This window comes from Amia ocellicauda, unplaced genomic scaffold (genome assembly GCF_036373705.1).
Source record: "Amia ocellicauda isolate fAmiCal2 unplaced genomic scaffold, fAmiCal2.hap1 HAP1_SCAFFOLD_114, whole genome shotgun sequence".
NCBI lineage: Eukaryota > Metazoa > Chordata > Actinopteri > Amiiformes > Amiidae > Amia > Amia ocellicauda.
Window position 1 is genome coordinate 44,455 of NW_027102679.1, and position 18,084 is coordinate 62,538.

The following is an 18,084-nucleotide window of genomic DNA, read 5'->3' on the forward strand; positions in this document are numbered from 1 at the left end:
TGCACTGTCGCCTTGGTTTGGTCTCTAGTCAAATCTAATAAGGGAAAGCTAACTGGCTCCCCATCAAGCTGTAAAACAAAACAACGCATTTTCCTTGAAAATCAAAAGGTTGACTTGGTTGACTACATTATTGCTAAATTCTCATTGTGGAGTGAAGCTGCAGTTTCTTTTGAAACAGTCACACTATTCCTGCAGAAAACAAGTCAAAGACAGGAAGACTGATGCTGATCAAATCTTCTCTCTGCTCTTCAATTCAAAGTCATTCTTCGACACACATTTTCTGTTCACCCCCAAGCAAAGGAGATGAGAGAAGGCAGCTTATGGAGTTAAGCAAAGATTAGTCCACAATGAGCAACACAGTACAAACTTGTAGAAAGTAAACATCCAACACAATAAAAGTACAGCGGTTGTGTGGAGTATTAATACAAATAAAAACAAAAACACACATCGCATTTTCAATTGTTCATCAACTGTGGTGTCATTAGGAAAACTACCCTTATTAACAATTCATAATTTCTGCTACAGAAAAACTACAGTGTATCAAAAGCTTGTGAAATAAAAGCGCTTTCTGTGTGGCAGTGGAATGATTCTCTAGATTCCCAGGCCAGCATTCCAATGTCTTTCCAAACTATTCCCCAATAATAAGAGTAACACAGTCTTTTAGTCAAACAATCATTGCTTTATTGTAATCAAATTTTAAATTTGACAGATAAAAATATATATATGTAAATAAAACTCTTATTTTCTCTCAGAGAGGTCACCTAGTGAACATAATGGTGGAGAGAATGGGATGCTACAATTCAAAATGAATGACATAACCGTTATGACGTTGTACTGGGCGGCGTTGTCATAAGGCATGGAGATAAGTGTCTGGGGTATTAAGGGTTCAATAAGTATAGGTGTCTTTATCAGTGAAGCTCATTGGACACATCTTATACTGTGTGATCTGTGCTCTGTGAATGGCCTTGTACTGGAGTAGGTGCATCTTGGTGGATGTTGACACAGGAAAGGTGTTGGAACAAATCTGTGTCCAGAAGTTGTTATCAGTTGTAATTATTAGGTCAGATTCCCACTGGGTGATTGGAAGATAAATATCATTTTGAAAGTAAGATCAGGGGCATAGCCTGGATTTTAGGGCTCCATGAAAGAAAAAAAAAGTGCCGTGAGGGGGGGTGCTGCCGAGGTGCGGTCCAAGTTCCAAGTTGCGGATCGCGGCATGGATAGGGAGAGGGTAAATCACAGGTCCCTGCTGCTTTATATTGTTAAAGCAAGGCTGTTTTTTAATGGATTTGGTCATTAATGGGAGTTGACCAATCAAACATTCTGATTGTTCAATATATATCCATGAATTGTGATTCAAATCAAATTGACATGAAAGAGCTCTGATAGCTTGGTTGAGATGTTGATACCGAGAGATGTGATATTAGCGGAGGATAAAGGGATTCTATTTCATAAAGGGATCTATTTTCATAAATACAGGTGATGATATGTGCCAGAAGTGCTTGTCTCTTGATCTCTATTTTTTTTTTAATTTATTTTGTTTGATGAAAATTATATTCTCTTCCCTCTCAGTACTACTTTAGCAGTTTCCCAAAGCATTATTTGTGAAATGTCTGGAGATTCGTTTAGTTCCAAAAAGGATGCCCATTCTCTCTTAATAAAGTGTTGAAGTCAGTGTCCTTTAGCAAAGATACTCTGAAGCGCCATATGGTGTTGGGTCTTTGGCGTGACAGTCTGATAAATCAAAATTAATTGGTGCAATGGTCTGATATAATAATATGGTGCATTTTGTATTGGATATTTTAGAGAAGGTGGAGTGTGCTGTGAGAGAGCGATGCAGAGCTGAGAAATATGTGTTTTCACTTGCTGATGTTTTGAAGCCAAGACCAAAGTCAGTCATGTACTGTCTAATGGTTTCACAGGAGTTCCAGGCTCTGTGTTATTTGTGTTATTTGATCTGTCTATTAGAGGGCTAATTAAATCACCCCCAATAATACAGGAGCTGCAATTCGGACTTTGCTATAACTCTGCAGTGTCAGCAAGATAAGTGGGGTCCCGGGCCACTGTTTGCTTGTTTCTCCCCTCTGGATAATCTTTAGAGCAGTTAGAGTGGAGTGGGGGGGTTAGACAGGGGACTAACTAAGGGTGCTTCCAGTGGCTTCTTTGCATCATTCACTGTCCAGTCTGTCACAAGGGAAAACTGTACTGCATTGGGGTGGGCTGGGACATTACTTTCACGTGTAGCCTGTTTACAAATTGTGTGGGCTGAAGGGTGAAGGCCAGTCTTCATCCTTTTCTTCGCTGCCAGTCTGCTGAGGCTGCGCTGGGCCCTTCAAGGTCACCACCACATGCCCCCGGGTCTTCACACCTCTCCCACTGAGTCCAACGCCTCACAGGGGCCTTCCCAAGATGGAGTCAGCTTTAGGGAGAGCCCCTTATGCGGCTGGAAGCTGTACACTCATACAAGGCCACTTGGTCCATATGTGGGCCCCCGGCCGTGCGTGTCACACTGGTGCTTCTGGCGGGCGCCAGTCTGCGTGAGGTGGTCTGAGGCAAAGGTGTGGATGCGGCGCATGCGCTGATGGAGCTAGGCCTACACCCAGGGAGCTAGCCTGATTCCTCTCCTCCATCTGGTCGAAGTATCTACACAGGCAGGGCTGCTGGGAGAGGGCGTCAGCGTTCATGTGGCACCTCCCTGCTCTGTGCTCCACTGAAAAGTCATAGCCCTGCAGGACCTTGAACCAGCGAGCCATCTGTTCTTCTGGTTCCTTAAATTTCAGAAGCCAGGTCAGCGAGGCGTGGTCCATCCAGAGCCTGAACCTGGTGCTGTTCAGGTAGGGGCGGAAGAGGCAGATGGCCCTGACTACAGCCAGGAGCTCCCGCTGAGTCATGCAGTAATTGCTGTGTAATGTCCTGTGACAGCACTGCCAGAACGAAAGGCTGCTTGGGGTCAGGGTAGGCCAGGACAGGGGGCGTGGACCAGGGCCTCCCAGAGCTGGGTGAAGGCAGCTTCGCACTCCGGTCCCCCAGTAAAAGGTTGTCCCTTCTCTGTGAGGCGGTGCAGAGGGCTGGCAATGCTGGTGAAGTCTTGCATGAACCGGAGACCAACTCCAGGATGCTTCTCAGTTCTGTCACGCTCCCAGGGACAAGGGGGTACGAGTCCTTCTGGGTGATGTGATTTGACTGTTCATAGTCCAAGCAGAACCGCAACGACCCCTCCTTTTTCTGCAGAAGGACAGTTGGGACAGACAACGGGCTATTAGAGGGTTTATAAACCCTGCAGCGGCCATCTCCCTGACCTTCTCCTCCGCTGCTGCTCTCTTGGCAAAGAATACGGCAAAGTCGTGCTGCACCAGGTCCGTCCGTGTGCAGTCCTCATCCTGCACTGCGAACAAGTCCTCATTCTCGGCCAGCACCGCCTGAAGGTGCTGCTTTTGTTTGAGGTCCAGCCCCTCACTGCTCCTCTGAAACAGCTCCTGCACCACCTGATGGTCTCCGGAGAAGGCGGCTACTGTGTTGGCAGGCGTTGGGGGTTGAAAGCGCGGGGCCCCCTTGTGGTAAAGTCAATTTTGGATGCCGGTTGGGTTGTCATCTGCTTATGGTGGGTGTGAGCATGGGGCCCCTGAGCGTGGCTCCAGGCGTGAAGGTACAGTTGGGGGCCTAGGTCTGCACCTCTGCCTGTTGACTACAGTCCACCCCTTGTTCTCCACAACAGCAGGCAGCAATGGGGCCATGTTTGTGTAGGGCCCCCACTCTGCCCCTCATGTGGGGCTGGAGGACTGATGCGAGCAGGGTGTGGAGAGCGCTGCGGTAGGGGTTCAGCACTGACAGATGACAAGGGGTGACAGCGCGGCGATGTCAATACAGCCGAAGAGGAAGAGGATGGTGATGAAGATGGTGGGGGTGAAGACCCGCTGAGGTAAGTCCCCCTCTGTGGCTCACAGAGACAGGTCTGTCCTGATGTCCTCCTCGTCCACACCTTTGATGTAAGTACATAGTTACTGAGGCAGGAGGACTTCGCCGAAACCCTTTTGCTGCCTCCAGCTCTAGAAGCATGTCTCCAAGCTCTCTCAGCTTCAGATTGTCTTTGTTTGTTATTTTTGGAAAATGTTAAATTTTCTTCAGAAGTGCATATTCGATAACTTCTGGTGCACCACAGCAGTCTTCCAGTCTCTGCCATACCATCACAAGCCCTGCTGTTGCATTGTGAACATGCACTGATCTGATTCTCCTGGCCTGCTCAGATGACTCGGGCTCGAGCCATTTGGAGAGGAGGTCTAGCTCTTCTCTGGCTGTAAGATTTAAGTCTTGGGTGCTGCTACGGAAGTATGACTTCCAGGCCCAATAGTTTTCTGGGAGGTCGTCAAATTTCAGAAGGCCAGAACTCACCATTTGACGACGTATCCGGTATTTCGTTATGTCTGTAGCTCCTGCTGTAGCAGGTGAATATTCTTTGGGAGCAGCAGCAGAGCGTGGTTGTGGCTGGTGAGACAGCAGGGGAGTTTGATCGGACCCTCTCTGGCTGTGTGGTTGTTCTCCTACACTGCTAATCTCTCCTCTGTAGCCTAGAATTGTGTTCTGATAAAGGGAGATTATATCACTTTTCTGCAGGTTTCCTGAAGGACCAACAGACAGGTCACGGGTTACCTCTCTGCAGTGTCTGATGGCCGAAGAGGTTGGATGCTGATGTGCAGAATGGATCCACTCCTCCTGTAGCTGGGCCCACCGTGTAGTCAGTGTTTTTAGTGTTCTGCCCTCACAATGTGTCTGAAGTACAAGGCTTGGCAGACAGTGAACAGCTTCTCAATACAGAATCAGGAGGCAGGAGCGCTTGTACTCTGAAATCTGTGTTAGAAAATGATCTGCACACACAGACGAATACAAATGTAGACAGATAGATTTCAATCACGAGCTAACAGGAAAAAAGGGCCTAGCTAGTCTCAAACCACTTCTACTGTCACTTTGTTTTAAAGAGTATTAAAATAAATCAATATACAACTGTTTGCATATACAAGGCAATTATATATCCGTAGAACATCGTAAAACACAAATATATAGACATTACATAAAAACGTCAGATAATTTGCATGGCACAGACGGCTATCGCGCTAACACTTCCTATAACGCTCCTCAGCATAGATTCATTTATTGTCATGGTAACCATACAGACTAAATAAACATTAAAATGTGAAACTAACGTGAAACAGCACTTGAATCAGTGAAAACAGGCTATAATTATTTAAAAACGACAGTTTACTTACAGACTTCTCTTTCCAAGGCCTGTTATATAAGAAAAGGTGGAGCTCATTCTCGCTGCTTCTCTTCAGATTCGTTTATAGCAGAAGGAGTCCTGCACTGGAAGTTAGCGGGATCCGCTGCAGTAGTAAAGTGTAGTGTAAAGAAACAAAACAATATAATACTATGTACAGACATATATACAGCTGTCAGAACAACGGGGAAAACTCACATTTCTTGCTGTGAGGTGGGGGGGCCTCTTCACTGGTCACTCGAAGGCTGATCTGACATCCCATCGGCAAATGGGGCAGGATGTGTTGTCCTGGAGGAGAAGAAATCAATCAAAACAAAATTAGTAGTGTCATCCTGTGCAGAGAGCAGTGAATAAAACCCGCCACCCGCCAAACTTTTTAATTACCTGGATCAAAGTGTTTCAGAATTATAATATGACAGAAAAGGAAAGAGGAGCAACAAACACATGAATACACACACAGCCAGCTATTGCTCTTTATTCTGTACTCACTGGAATTCGAAAGCACAGTTGTGTTTCTGAACGCAGAGCGTCAGTGTGAGTGTGGTGTGGAGAGGAAAAGTCAATCGTTTAGACAAGTATATTGTATAAATTAGCTAGATAGATAGTTCTTATACATTTTGTATTTCGCGGTTGTGACCGGAAAACATTGCCACAAGGACGCTAATGTTAAGGCATTTTCATTGCAACTCACATTGCAAAACTGCAATTGATGAAAATGTATAAAAAATTTAAAATAAAAACTTATTGGTCAGTCATTTACATCTGTAATTGCAAAATATTCCATTTTGAAGCAAATAGTCAGAACCTTTATAGTTAATTTGAAATTGTGACAATAAACAGTTGTGATAATGTTGGGAAACAATAATACAAGAGTCTGACACGATGCGTGCGAGTTGACAGGTCTGCTATTATTATGCCATTTCCATACGGCTTCTAATAATGTAGATATTTATTTAACAAAGTGGTTGTGTTAGAGAAGTATTCATCAATTGCATCAATTACAACGTATTCATTTGTGTTGAAACGATTTGCGATAGAGACACGCATTTTCTGCTGCGTAGCGGAGATTCTGCTGAAGAGAAACGTGCGGTTTGTTTACAGTGCGTCTTTGCTGGCGTGCGGTATTGACCACTGGAAACAACATCACTGTCTGTCATCATTCCTAGAGATGATATATTTTTTACCCAGCCACAGACCGTGACTCTATGAATATCTAGCCAATCCAATGAAATCCTTTTAATGACGTGCAGAAACCCAGAGAAGGGAGTAGCACTGAAGAGGAAGTGGAGTATGAAGAGCAATAATGTGTCACCATATAACACCCCTTCTCATGTGTTGGTTTAGTGCGTTTATACAGATCCCCATTAGCTACCATGTTATTGCACATGTGATTGATTCATTTGAAAACGATGCTCCTGCCTCTACTAGCAAGTGTTATAATTCAAAACAATGCAATGTTTTGATCAAAGACCTTATAACACTTGCAAATAGAAACTGTGTGGGAGCATCTTTTTCTATCCAGATCCTTTTCCCTCACAAACACACCTGTCTAGTCTATACAGGTGTGCAATTAGCTTTTGTTATGGTGATTGGTTAATTACCTGAATAAATGCAACGTCTTAACATGTTCACCACACATTTACGCACCCTCTTGCATTTTTGCTGAGGTTTTCCTTTGGCTGGTAAAAATACCAAGAGGCTGGTAAGTCTTTTCCTTCTACCAGACACAGTGGCTAGTGGCCAAAATAGTTAATTTTATCCCCTGGCAGAGAGTCATCGTATTTTTAAGGCACGCTCTACCGTGAAGTACAGTTGCAGTGAAATCAATCCCAGTACTCTGTATCCAACCACACAGACAGTCTAGGAATGAAGGGAGGGCTCACCTCTAGCCAGCGATCCACGCACTGCACGTGGTAGTCGTGTAGGCAGGGCAGGGTCCTCAGCTCCTCGTCCTCGTCGAAGTCCATCAGGCACACTTGACATCTGAAATACAGAACAGTATTGGACACAGCTCAGTCAGGGGACCAAACTCTGCTTAATTACGTACAACACATACTTGGTAGAACTGTGTGTATATTAATTCCAGCATATTAGATTGGGACCAGAGAAATGTGCCCATATAAGCTTATAACTACATTATTGCGATGCTCTCTTAGGTCAGTCTAAGCTGAGATTGTATTTTGGAGCAACATCTACAAACAGGGACTCCCAGGTCACTGGTCTCACAACTCTGCCTCTAGAAACAGATGCCTGGAAGTGAGTTTCATTAGATTTCACTGCGTCTAGAGACCCAAGGTGAAGAGAACTTGCTCTGACTCAGCAATAGGCTCTAGGAGGGCAACTCACGCTGTCTTCCCTCCACTGTGGGCCGGATCGAACCGCTTGGTGGGCAGGAGTTCAATCTGCGATGCGTTCAGTCCCTCGTCTCCAAAGGCACCACCAGGTTCCAGATCGTCGTCTGAGCAGGAACAAGAGCACAAAGCCTGGTTTAAAGCACTGCGGGTTTGTAAAGCAAAGCGAAAAACAGCACACAGCAATATCTGAAATTACCCATAAAACAAGAATAAACTACAAATCTGCGGGGACCCTGCTCTAAAACATCTGTCTGACTCAGACACATCTCTGGCCTAAACCACCTGCTGAGAAACCACTTCTTACCCACGGGCAGGAATTCCCACTCCTGTACCCCAGGATCCTCTCCATCATTTGCTACAGGAACCAGGAGATACTGATCATGACCTCCCAGCTCCTGTCCGTCAGCTCCCACAGTGACCAGGAGATACTGATCATGACCCTCCAGCTCCTGTCCGTCAGCTCCCACTGTGACCAGGAGATACTGATCATGACCCTCCAGCTCCTGTCCGTCAGCTCCCACAGTGACCAGGAGATACTGATCATGACCCTCCAGCTCCTGTCCGTCAGCTCCCACAGTGACCAGGAGATAGTCCTCATGTTCCCCAGGCTCTGGCGCATCGCCTTCTGATGAAGGGTCCACACTAACCTGAGAGGAGGGGCGGGAGGAGACAGGCGAGGTAGGGGGGTCCTGTCCGGGTTGTGCGCTCTGAGAGCTGCTCTGCTGCTGCTGCTGCTGCTGCTGCTGCTCTCTGTCCAGCTGTGGAAAACAACACATACATCAGCAAGCGCTACAGCACGAAACAGAGTTGTTCTCAGCGCCACCAGAAGGGGCACTGAATTGCTGAGCCAGGCACTGAGGATGGCAGCACTGACAGGACCTGTGTAGCGGCCACAAGCATCACAGCGCCTGCAGCAACGCCACTGACCTGCAGACGCTCTTCCTCCGTCTGAGCAGCGCGCACCACTGCCACAAACACCACATCTTCATCATCTTCAACCTCCTCCGCTTGTCCTACTTCCACCAGGAGGGGATCGCTGCTCCTGAGGGAGGGAAAGAGGGAGGGAGAGAGGGAGTGAGAGGGTGAGAAAGAGGGAGATGTGGAGGTGGAGGGAGAGGGAGAGGTGGAGGTGTAGGGGAAGGGACAGGGGGAGGGAAAGGTGGAGGTGTAGGGAGAGGAAGAGGGAGAGGTGGAGGTGTAGGGGGAGGGACAGGGGGAGGGAAAGGTGGAGGTGGAGGGAGAGGGAGAGGTGGAGGTGTAGGGGGAGGGGCAGGGGGAGGGAAAGGTGGAGGTGGAGGGAGAGGAAGAGGGAGAGGTGGAGGTGTAGGGGGAGGGACAGGGGGAGGGAAAGGTGGAGGTGGAGGGAGAGGGAGAGGGAGAGGTGGAGGTGTAGGGGGAGGGACAGGGGGAGGGAAAGGTGGAGGTGGAGGGAGAGGGAGAGGTGGAGGTGTAGGGGGAGGGAAAAGTGGAGGGGGAGGGAGAGGGAGAGGGGGAGAAAGCAGGGGCCGAGGTGGACAGGTCCGGTGTGGATGGTGCAGATTGAGCACTGGTCTCTCATGTTGATTGTTTGAAAGAGAAGGAGAAGGAAATGGAAAAGCACACATTTAAAGTGTCCCATTAAAGCAGCTACATTTGTATGCTGTTGTTTTTCTCCAGCTGTGGGGTTTAATGTTGTTTAAACACTAGAAGAGCCGAGCCGGTCAATTTGACCGATTTGGTTATTCAAATTTGAATTACTGTGTTCCTAAATACACAGCGCATACCCATTCCTGACTTTTCCTAACTATATGTCCTAAACATGCCTACAGCGTTTTAGCTGCATAAACGCTAAAATAAATACGTTTATCTAGAATACATTTACCTAGAATAGCCAAAATTGGGTTATTCTGACCAGTCATTTACATACATAAGAAATCAAATATAACACATAATCCTGCCTTTCCTTTACAATGCAGTCAGTCTGGCGCTCAAGTGGCGATCTCTACCTGTCTACAGTATTTCATGTCCTTGAAAAACACACGCATTGTACAGCATTACAGGTGTGTTCTTACAATTGTAGTCAGATTGAGCGGATACAGTGATTACCCTGCAAATAGACATGGATTGGAAACGGAGACTGAAGGGAGCGCCTTTTGGAAATGCCGTGTATATGAACATGACTGATTCAGGGGACATCATTGATACTGGGAATGACAGATCATTCATGGGTTTGTGTCAGTGTTGTGAAAACATTGTGAGTGAAACACAGGTCCAAATGCACGTAGTACAGAGCGCTGTCCCTCCCGAGCACGTAATCAATTCTGATTCGAACTCCCGGCTCCAGAACTCTCTTCCACCACACGCTCTTTGTTTCGGTAAATAATGTGGAAAAGTTCAACTACAGAGTTCAGATTGTTGTTAGAAGAGTCTAAAGCATTTCAAATCAATGTTGAACTGGCATTATGAATATACTGTGTGCATATGTATGTATATATACAGTGCTTTTAGAAAGTCTACACCCCCTTGAACTTTGTATATTTTGTTGTGTCAGTGTAGGCCATTTTCAGACCACAAAACAAAACAGAATCTCCCAAAACAGGATTCTTTCTTGAGTTTCCTTCGTGCCAGATTTGTTTAGTGCTTGGGATATTGTTGTCACATCCATTAGACCAGTCTTGGCCATAAAAGCACAGAGCTCTTGCAAAGTTGCCATTGACCTCTTGGTAGCCTCTCAGTTCAGCCTTCTTTCTCATTCACCCAGTTTGGAGGGACGGCCTGATCTAGGCAGGGTCTTGGTGGTGCCACACACTTTCCACTTCTTAATAATAATCTTGACCGGCTCCAAGGAATACTCATGGCCTTTGATATTTTTTAAAGCCATCCACTGATCTGTGCCTTTCATCAACTTTGTCCCCGAGTTCTCTTGAAAGCTCCTTGGTGCTCACGGTTGAGTCTTTGCTTTGATTTGCACCAGCAAGCAGAGGGAACCTACAGGAACTGCTGAATTGATCCTGAAATCATGTGAATCACTAGAGTTTAACACAGGTGGAGGCCACTTAACTTGGCATTTAACTTGATTTATACAGGGTTCATTTCACATGCACAGGGCAAGAAGACTGTGCTAGGGCAGTTTTATCAAAGACACCACGAGGAACTGTACACAACGGGAATAAATATAATAAAACATACTAAAACCTGCCTTTAATATTCAGGGGGAATAAAACACTAAAATCCCCTAACAAAAGAAACGACAAAATTCTCTAATAAAAGCTATCCATTAGAAACTACATTTCCCCTTCCTGTGAACAAATGCACGGTAGCAGCAAACAGACTTCAGAAGCCTGTACACACAATAAATATCAATATTCGATTTCGAAGACAATACAGCAGCACTTAGTAGTATCGGGCTTCTGTCTCGTCAGGTAGCAGCAACACCATGAACCACTCATAGGTAAGTGAGCTGCCGGCTACAGGACTACTTCATCTGTGGCAGCTCTGAGGCCGGTAGCCGTTTCGGGCCGGGCAAGACTCGGACTGGCTCCGCGCCAACCGACCAGAAATCGAGGCAGGTAATGTCCATTGACAGAAGCAACTATTGTGCAGATAGAAATACTAAGGTCTTCTTTTTCAGGTTGTGGGTCCGGGAGCGGCCACCAGGGAGTGAGGGAAGACAGCAAAAGCCAAAAATGTGAGGTGCAAATGCACATCTTTCTCTGAGGAAACCACAAACTGCCACCACCACTTCCCGTGGTGTATTTAATAAAGTGTTAAAATTGCCGAATCTGGGTCTCCTAATTTCAATCATCAATACTGGCTTTTTCAACAAGAATTCTTAATACAGTCGGCAACATTGGGATGGAAAAATTGATTTTACTTTGTCTTTGGAGTCCAGAAATTCAAGACAGCATTTTTGAACCAAAATTATTCCAAAAATTCAGTGAAATAGACATAAAACAAAGAAAAAAAAACGAAACCAGTACTAATGAAAAAAAACTCGAAATAAAAGTAAAAATGGCCTTAGGCACAACGAAAACAGCACCACTGATTGCTAGTGACCCTTCCTGTTCAGCAGCAGAAAGAGAAGACCCCTTCGTGTCTGTTCGTACAGCATTTATACTCATTCTCCAGAAATGGAAGAGTCCACCCCCATTACAGAGGTAGGGACGAAAGACAACAAAACAAACTCTCCATTTGTACAGAATCTATGCACAGCATCATCAACAAGAATCATCATTTCTGTCAGGCTAATGGGATAATACCTTGCATGCAAACTTCCAAGTAATTATGTAGAGTATGCATCTTCTGGCACTTCGCTATAACGGCGTGATTTGAATAATCAACTCCTGCTGTTTATATGCACGCATGTGTGTGTGGACTTGAAGGAGAGTTGGATTATTAGGTTAGATGGAGTTTAAATTCTAAAATATAGAAGATTTAACTAGACAGAGAAATAGAGATGGATAATGAGCAAAACTATTTACATCCAACTGTCCTCGTAACACACACACATACATTAACGGCGTTATGGTATACTGGGGTTTCAGTTTTAAACACGGCATGACAGCTCAAGCCCGTTCATCACATGTGTCTCCTATTGTATAAAATAAGCCTTAAGTGGAATTATCTTTGCCGTCTGCTCACACAAACTGCATGTGAGGACATATCTTATACTGTACAATAAGGAACAGCCCGAATACAAAATGAACTTCAATAAAGATACCTGTCAGGTCAGGACATACTGTATTGTGAAATCGTCTGGCAGTGTAACATTGTGACATCTTGTTTCACAGATGTGACAAACCAGAGGAGCTCGACGTTCCGCAGCCGCCTTCGACAGAGATGAGGTACTTTCTTTACAGTTTTAACTCCATTCTGACACTTTCTAATATTATCAGGATGTCTGGATATTATATATTTCTGGTGCCTCTGAAAATGAATTAGCACTTCGATCTTTTGAACTTTGCATAAGAAATTGAATGGAGTCCAGTACACCTCGTGAATTTGGTAAGAACTCATGGAGAATGTGGAAAATACATTCAAGACATTCCTATGAGTAACGACACACAAACTCTTTGGATTATTTAAGTCAATTGGCTGAATTTAAAATTCCTGATGAACTAACTCCCCCCCGCTCTGTCTTCTGCAGGAGCCAGTCTGTTGTCGAGGACTTTAAATTCGTTGCTGTGCTCGGCCGAGGAGCTTTTGGAAAGGTATATCCCAGTAATCCATGTCAGATTAGAGAACAGATATTTGCTAGACGCCATTTTTCCAAAAAGATATTTGTGGACAATTGTGAAATTATTTCCACTTTTTAACCTTTAACAGAAACATTGTCTGTGACTTATTAAAGCCCAGCATTAGTGAGGATGTATTACTAAATGCTTGTGCTGTGAATGTTGATCCTGGGCGAGAGAGTGGAGTTTGACCTTTTTTGACAGTTTTGAATCGGTCTTGCTTTGACAGGTGCTGCTGGCCGAGCACGTCGTGACCAAAGAAATGGTTGCGGTGAAGGCTTTGAAAAAAGGAGACATTATCGCCAATGGTACTGTCGACAGGTATGGCTTCATTTTTATTGTATTGAGGCTTCTGGGTTTGAAAGCTGAGCAAAGATAAACAAACCTAGTGATGTTTTTAATGATGTACACAAATACACTGCATTAGCAAGGTCTTCAGTGACTGTTTTCACTTTCTTACTCTGAAGGAAAGCTGCCATTTTAATGCATCTCTGGACTTATTCAGCCAAGCTGTTTATGAATGTATATTCACATGCTGTGTGTCTTTTGTCTCGCTTCAGGTTCCAATGTGAGAGAAGGATTTTGGAAACCGTGAGCAGTGTGCGGCACCCCTTCTTGGTGAACCTGATCGCCTGCGTTCAGACGGAGGTTCATGTATGGTTCATTATGGAGTATGCTGCGGGGGGAGACCTCATCACGCACGTTCAGGCAGGAGTGTTTCCAGAGCCCCGGGCTGTGTAAGTGAATCGTCCATCTTGGTAGAAGTAAAAATAATGATGTCATACCTGAGGTGCGTTTCAGAACTGTGTACCTATATATTCAGAAATTATTGCACATTATTATTCCTGACCATTGGCACACAACCTCCGAATAACAAAACAAAGCACAACTAATCATTTACATTATTACAGAAGGTATGCAGATTGACAGTTGACCAGATTGACAGTTTTTGTTCGTATTGTCTTTTAGATCCAATAACATAGGTTGCTGGAGTTCCTGCATTGACAGGAAATTGTCGGCTCATTCACACTCGAGTGCAATCCGAGCTTAAAAACTGCTTTTTGTGTCGCTGGTGTCTTTTCTTGAACAGATTTTCTGCTGCCTGCGTGGTGCACGGCCTGCAGTTCCTGCACGAGCGGAAGATCGTATACAGGTAAGTTATCACACATCAGCCATTTGTACAATATACAAGCAAGAAAAAATCTAGTCTCACTGAGAATAAACCCAACCTAAACTATTCACCCACTGAATTTCTCTTAGATTTTGAAAATGATTTATTGTGACACTCACAAGTCCTCATAATAGAAGTCATGTCCTAAAATCAGTGCAGACATGTACCTGAATGCAACAAGTTTGAGAAATGTATGTTTCTGTTCATTGTTGACAGGGGAATAGTTCTTGTGTTCCTGGCAGGCTCTGTCTATATTCTGCAATCCAAGTGATTATACTGTATTTTTATTCCAGGGACTTAAAGCTGGACAACTTGGTGCTTGACGCAGCTGGCTATGTCAAAATTGCAGACTTCGGTCTGTGTAAGGAAGGTACATTAAAATTCTTGATTTCCTAGTATATGTATAATTTAATTTTTTTTATTTGTATATTTAATTTACAATGTGATATTTTTCCGGAATCCTCTTAATTTTCCTGCCTAGGCATGGGCTATAAAGACCGAACTAGGACAGTGTGCGGCACCCCAGACTTTTACGCCCCAGAAGTCCTCACCAAATCATCGTACACCCGGGCAGTGGACTGGTGTGGGCTGGGTGTGGTCATCTTTCAGATGCTGGTTGGCGAGGTGGGTATTCTTAACAGAACTTCAAATTTAAGACTTCAGTTGGAAAAGTGTTAAACGTCTCCCGATAAGGCTGTAGTGTAGTCGGTCCACAAGCCAGTCACAGGGGTAACTGTTGCACTCTTTTAATCTGTCGAATCTCTGTGACTTTTGGCCAATTGTGTGCCACAGCTTGAGGCATTATCTGGATTTCAGGGAGAAAACTGCTCTAAGCGAAAGCTTTTAATGGTTCAGCCATTCAAGAGCCTCATATATAAGCTAATGCAGTATTAAAGTGAAAGCAGTAGGCCTCTGTTGAGGTAAGATCATGATCCTCTCGTGGTTTCATTATGATTAAAATGATTTCATTGAGTGCCATCAAGGCAAAGTTAAATCTATACCACCAAGGGCCAGGTAGGATTTCATTCAATCCTTGAGGACTTAATTAGACTTTTTGAAAACCTAACATTATAGTTGCAGAAGCTGAAACACATCAGTATTTTATTTCATACAGATCGCTCACGCACACACAACCGAAACACACCTTTATTGCCAGGTTACGATAGCAACTCCTTCAGGACGTTTTGTTAACCAGGTTTGGTTTTCAGTAGGATTCCATTATTGCAGACTTTGTGTTCTATAATTGATCAGCTTTAATAAGTCATGTCTAACTTGTGAATTGACTTTTTACAAGATCTGTGTGTGTGTGGCTTTTGCATTCCCGAGCTCAGAATGTGAATATTGAAAGTTTGGGTCTGGAGTAACCCTTTAATGTGCTCTCCTCTCTTTCTTCTTGTGCCCATAGACTCCTTTCCCGGGTGAAAATAGAAACCAGGTGCTTCACAATATTGTGCACATGAAAGTGGACTATCCTGCGTTCCTCTCGTCAGAGTCCATCTTCATCATGAAAAAGGTCTGTATGCCAGGGTTATTTATTGTTGAGACACGTTTTTCCTCCAGTCTGTCCCTCGGTATCTTGCTACCAACCATAGTGAATGGATGTCACTGTTATTTAAATGTTACACAATTGGAGGAATACCCAGTGACTGTGCAGCAGTGGAGCGAGGCTCACAATAACAATGCACAAACGCTCATTTGCACTTCAAATTATGAGAACTTATCTTTAACATCATGTTTCAACTTTAAGTCCATTGATGGAGAATAACGTGCGTCTCCTTCTTGTTTTGAATCCTCTGCAGCTCATGAAGAAAAATCCCAGCAAGCGCCTTGGAGCCAGTAAACGCGGTGCAGAGGAAGTAAAGAAGCATCCCTTCTTCAGAGTACGTTGGCGTACACGTCCGTTTTATGGCCGCTCTTTTACATAAAGGTCGCGCCACTTTATCCTTTATCCATTTCTTTCTTCCTTCTCTTTTCAGAGTGTGGATTGGCAAGGGCTTCTGGAAAAGAAGGTGAAGCCTCCCTTCGTACCCACCCTTAAAGGCAGTGCGGACGTCAGTAATTTTGACATAGCTTTTACTGCAGAAGCCCCAGTCCTGACTCCGCCCATCTGAGGGGCTCCTCCTCCGGCTTGCGCTGCACTACAGCCCGCCGAAGCATCTCGGTGCTTGGAGTTCTGACCGCTGCCCACACCGGCCGGTGCTGACCGGCCTCACGCATGGACTCTCCTCTGGCGCTGCGCCTCACCCGTCTGCTCACGTGAAACCCCCGAAGCACAGCGATGCTCTACCAGCTGTCACTGAAAGTCGTTTTGAAGATGAAAAACTGAGCTCAAAATCTCCTTGAAAGCAGGCGGATTTGGACTAATCAGACATCTTTATTTCCCAAACACACATCACTATGGAACACATCCGGAGAAAAATCACACATCAACCGACATTTTGATCACTGAACGGTCGCTGCTCCGTTGCTATCATAACTGGCATAGTTGCACAAATACACAAAAGAGTTTCCAGAACTGGAGAGGTACTGAATTTCACTGCGACTGACAGAGCATCTAGGACCTGTTTTAGTGACATATCAACTAGCCGGTGCCCAATATGCCTTCCAGCGCATCATAAATGCAGGGACCATGATAGAAGACCTTTGAATCTAGTTGTTTAACTCAGAAAGAATTTTAAAAAATGTCATTAAATATAATTTACCTCACATACACACAGAGAAAATCACCACTTGAAGATGCACGGCTTCCCCTGTAATGTCACTAGTATTTACAGGCAGGCCTCATCATTAACCTTAATGTACACACTCTGTATGAGCATAGTTAACTTTTAAACTGTCTTACAACCTCTGTTTTATTATTTCAAAATGTCTTTATCAAATACTGTTCCTTAAATATAAACATATGGTGTAATAACCTTAATGCAGTGGTTCCCAAACCGGTCCTGGGGGACCCCCTACCCTCCTGGTTTTTGTTCCAACCAAGCTCTCAATTACTTAATTGAACCTTAACTGAAGTAACAATCTGCTTAGATTTTACTTTTTAAATTGTGTAAGAAAATATTTGTTTCTTCAATATGATTTTTAATATAATTCTATACCTAACTTAAAACCCCTACTGTTTAAAATAATTAAAAGTCTCCAATTTAGGAAATTATTAGTTCAATTAAGGGTTCAATTAAGTAATTGAGAATTCGGTTGGAACAAGAACCAGCAGGGTAGGGGGTCCCCCAGGACCGGTTTGGGAACCACTGCCTTAATGTATGCAGTGAGGTAGTCAAAACCCCCAACAACAGTTAAACTCTGTAAAACATAAATAAACAAATGAAAACATACACCTCAAGGCAGTGGTTTCAGGCTTTCATTTGTCACCCATCTGAATTTACTGCAGGTATATCTGTCTGTACAGGTCGCTGTTGTTTTTTTTTGTTTAGATTCATGAATGGTTTGATTCCTGGTTGTACAGATGTATTAAAGAAAAAAAAAATGTATATTAAAAAAGTTGTTGATTTATTTTGTGAAAACATGGCTTATTAAAAGGGAGGGGGTTTGGAAAATTTGAAATGCATACAAGACAGCCGGCCACAGCCAATGAAAATTCCCCCAAAAATTCAGTAAGTCAGTATGAATGACCCGACGCAGCCCCGGGGCAGATCCAGACAGGCCAGCCTGTGCCAAAGCATCGAGGCAACCAGAGTGTTTATAACAAGAACCCTCCCCTATAGGACAACTGCAGCAAATGTCATCTCCAGCTCTGCTGCCTCTTTAACATCGTCCACCAACCCCTCCCAGTCCTTCTGTTCACACTGCGGCCCCCCAGGAACACCCCCAGCACCCCCATGCCAGTTCTCTCAATGCAGCTGTTCTGGCCAAACAGGGGCACCTACTCCACTCCACCGACCCAGCAGGAAAGAGGTGCAATTCCCCCAGTTCTCCTTAGCAGAAGAAACCTGTCAAAATACAGTGGGGGAAAAAAGTATTTGATCCCCTGCTGATTTTGTACGTTTGCCCACTGACAAAGAAATGATCAGTCTATTATTTTAATGGTAGGTGTATTTTAACAGTGAGAGACAGAATAAC

General features: G+C 44.5%; 1 long non-coding RNA gene across 1 annotated transcript; it reads right to left on the reverse strand.

Annotated features, from left to right (window-relative positions):
* Positions 1-4,324: 4,324 nt before the first annotated feature.
* On the reverse strand, positions 4,325-8,659 carry LOC136721322 (uncharacterized). Its single transcript, XR_010805882.1, has 7 exons — positions 8,551-8,659; positions 8,271-8,381; positions 7,616-7,727; positions 7,153-7,252; positions 5,468-5,557; positions 5,262-5,375; positions 4,325-4,862 (listed from the first exon to the last, which is right to left on the reverse strand). It is a non-coding gene; the product is annotated as an uncharacterized LOC136721322 (long non-coding RNA).
* Between the last annotated feature and the right edge of the window lie 9,425 nt (positions 8,660-18,084).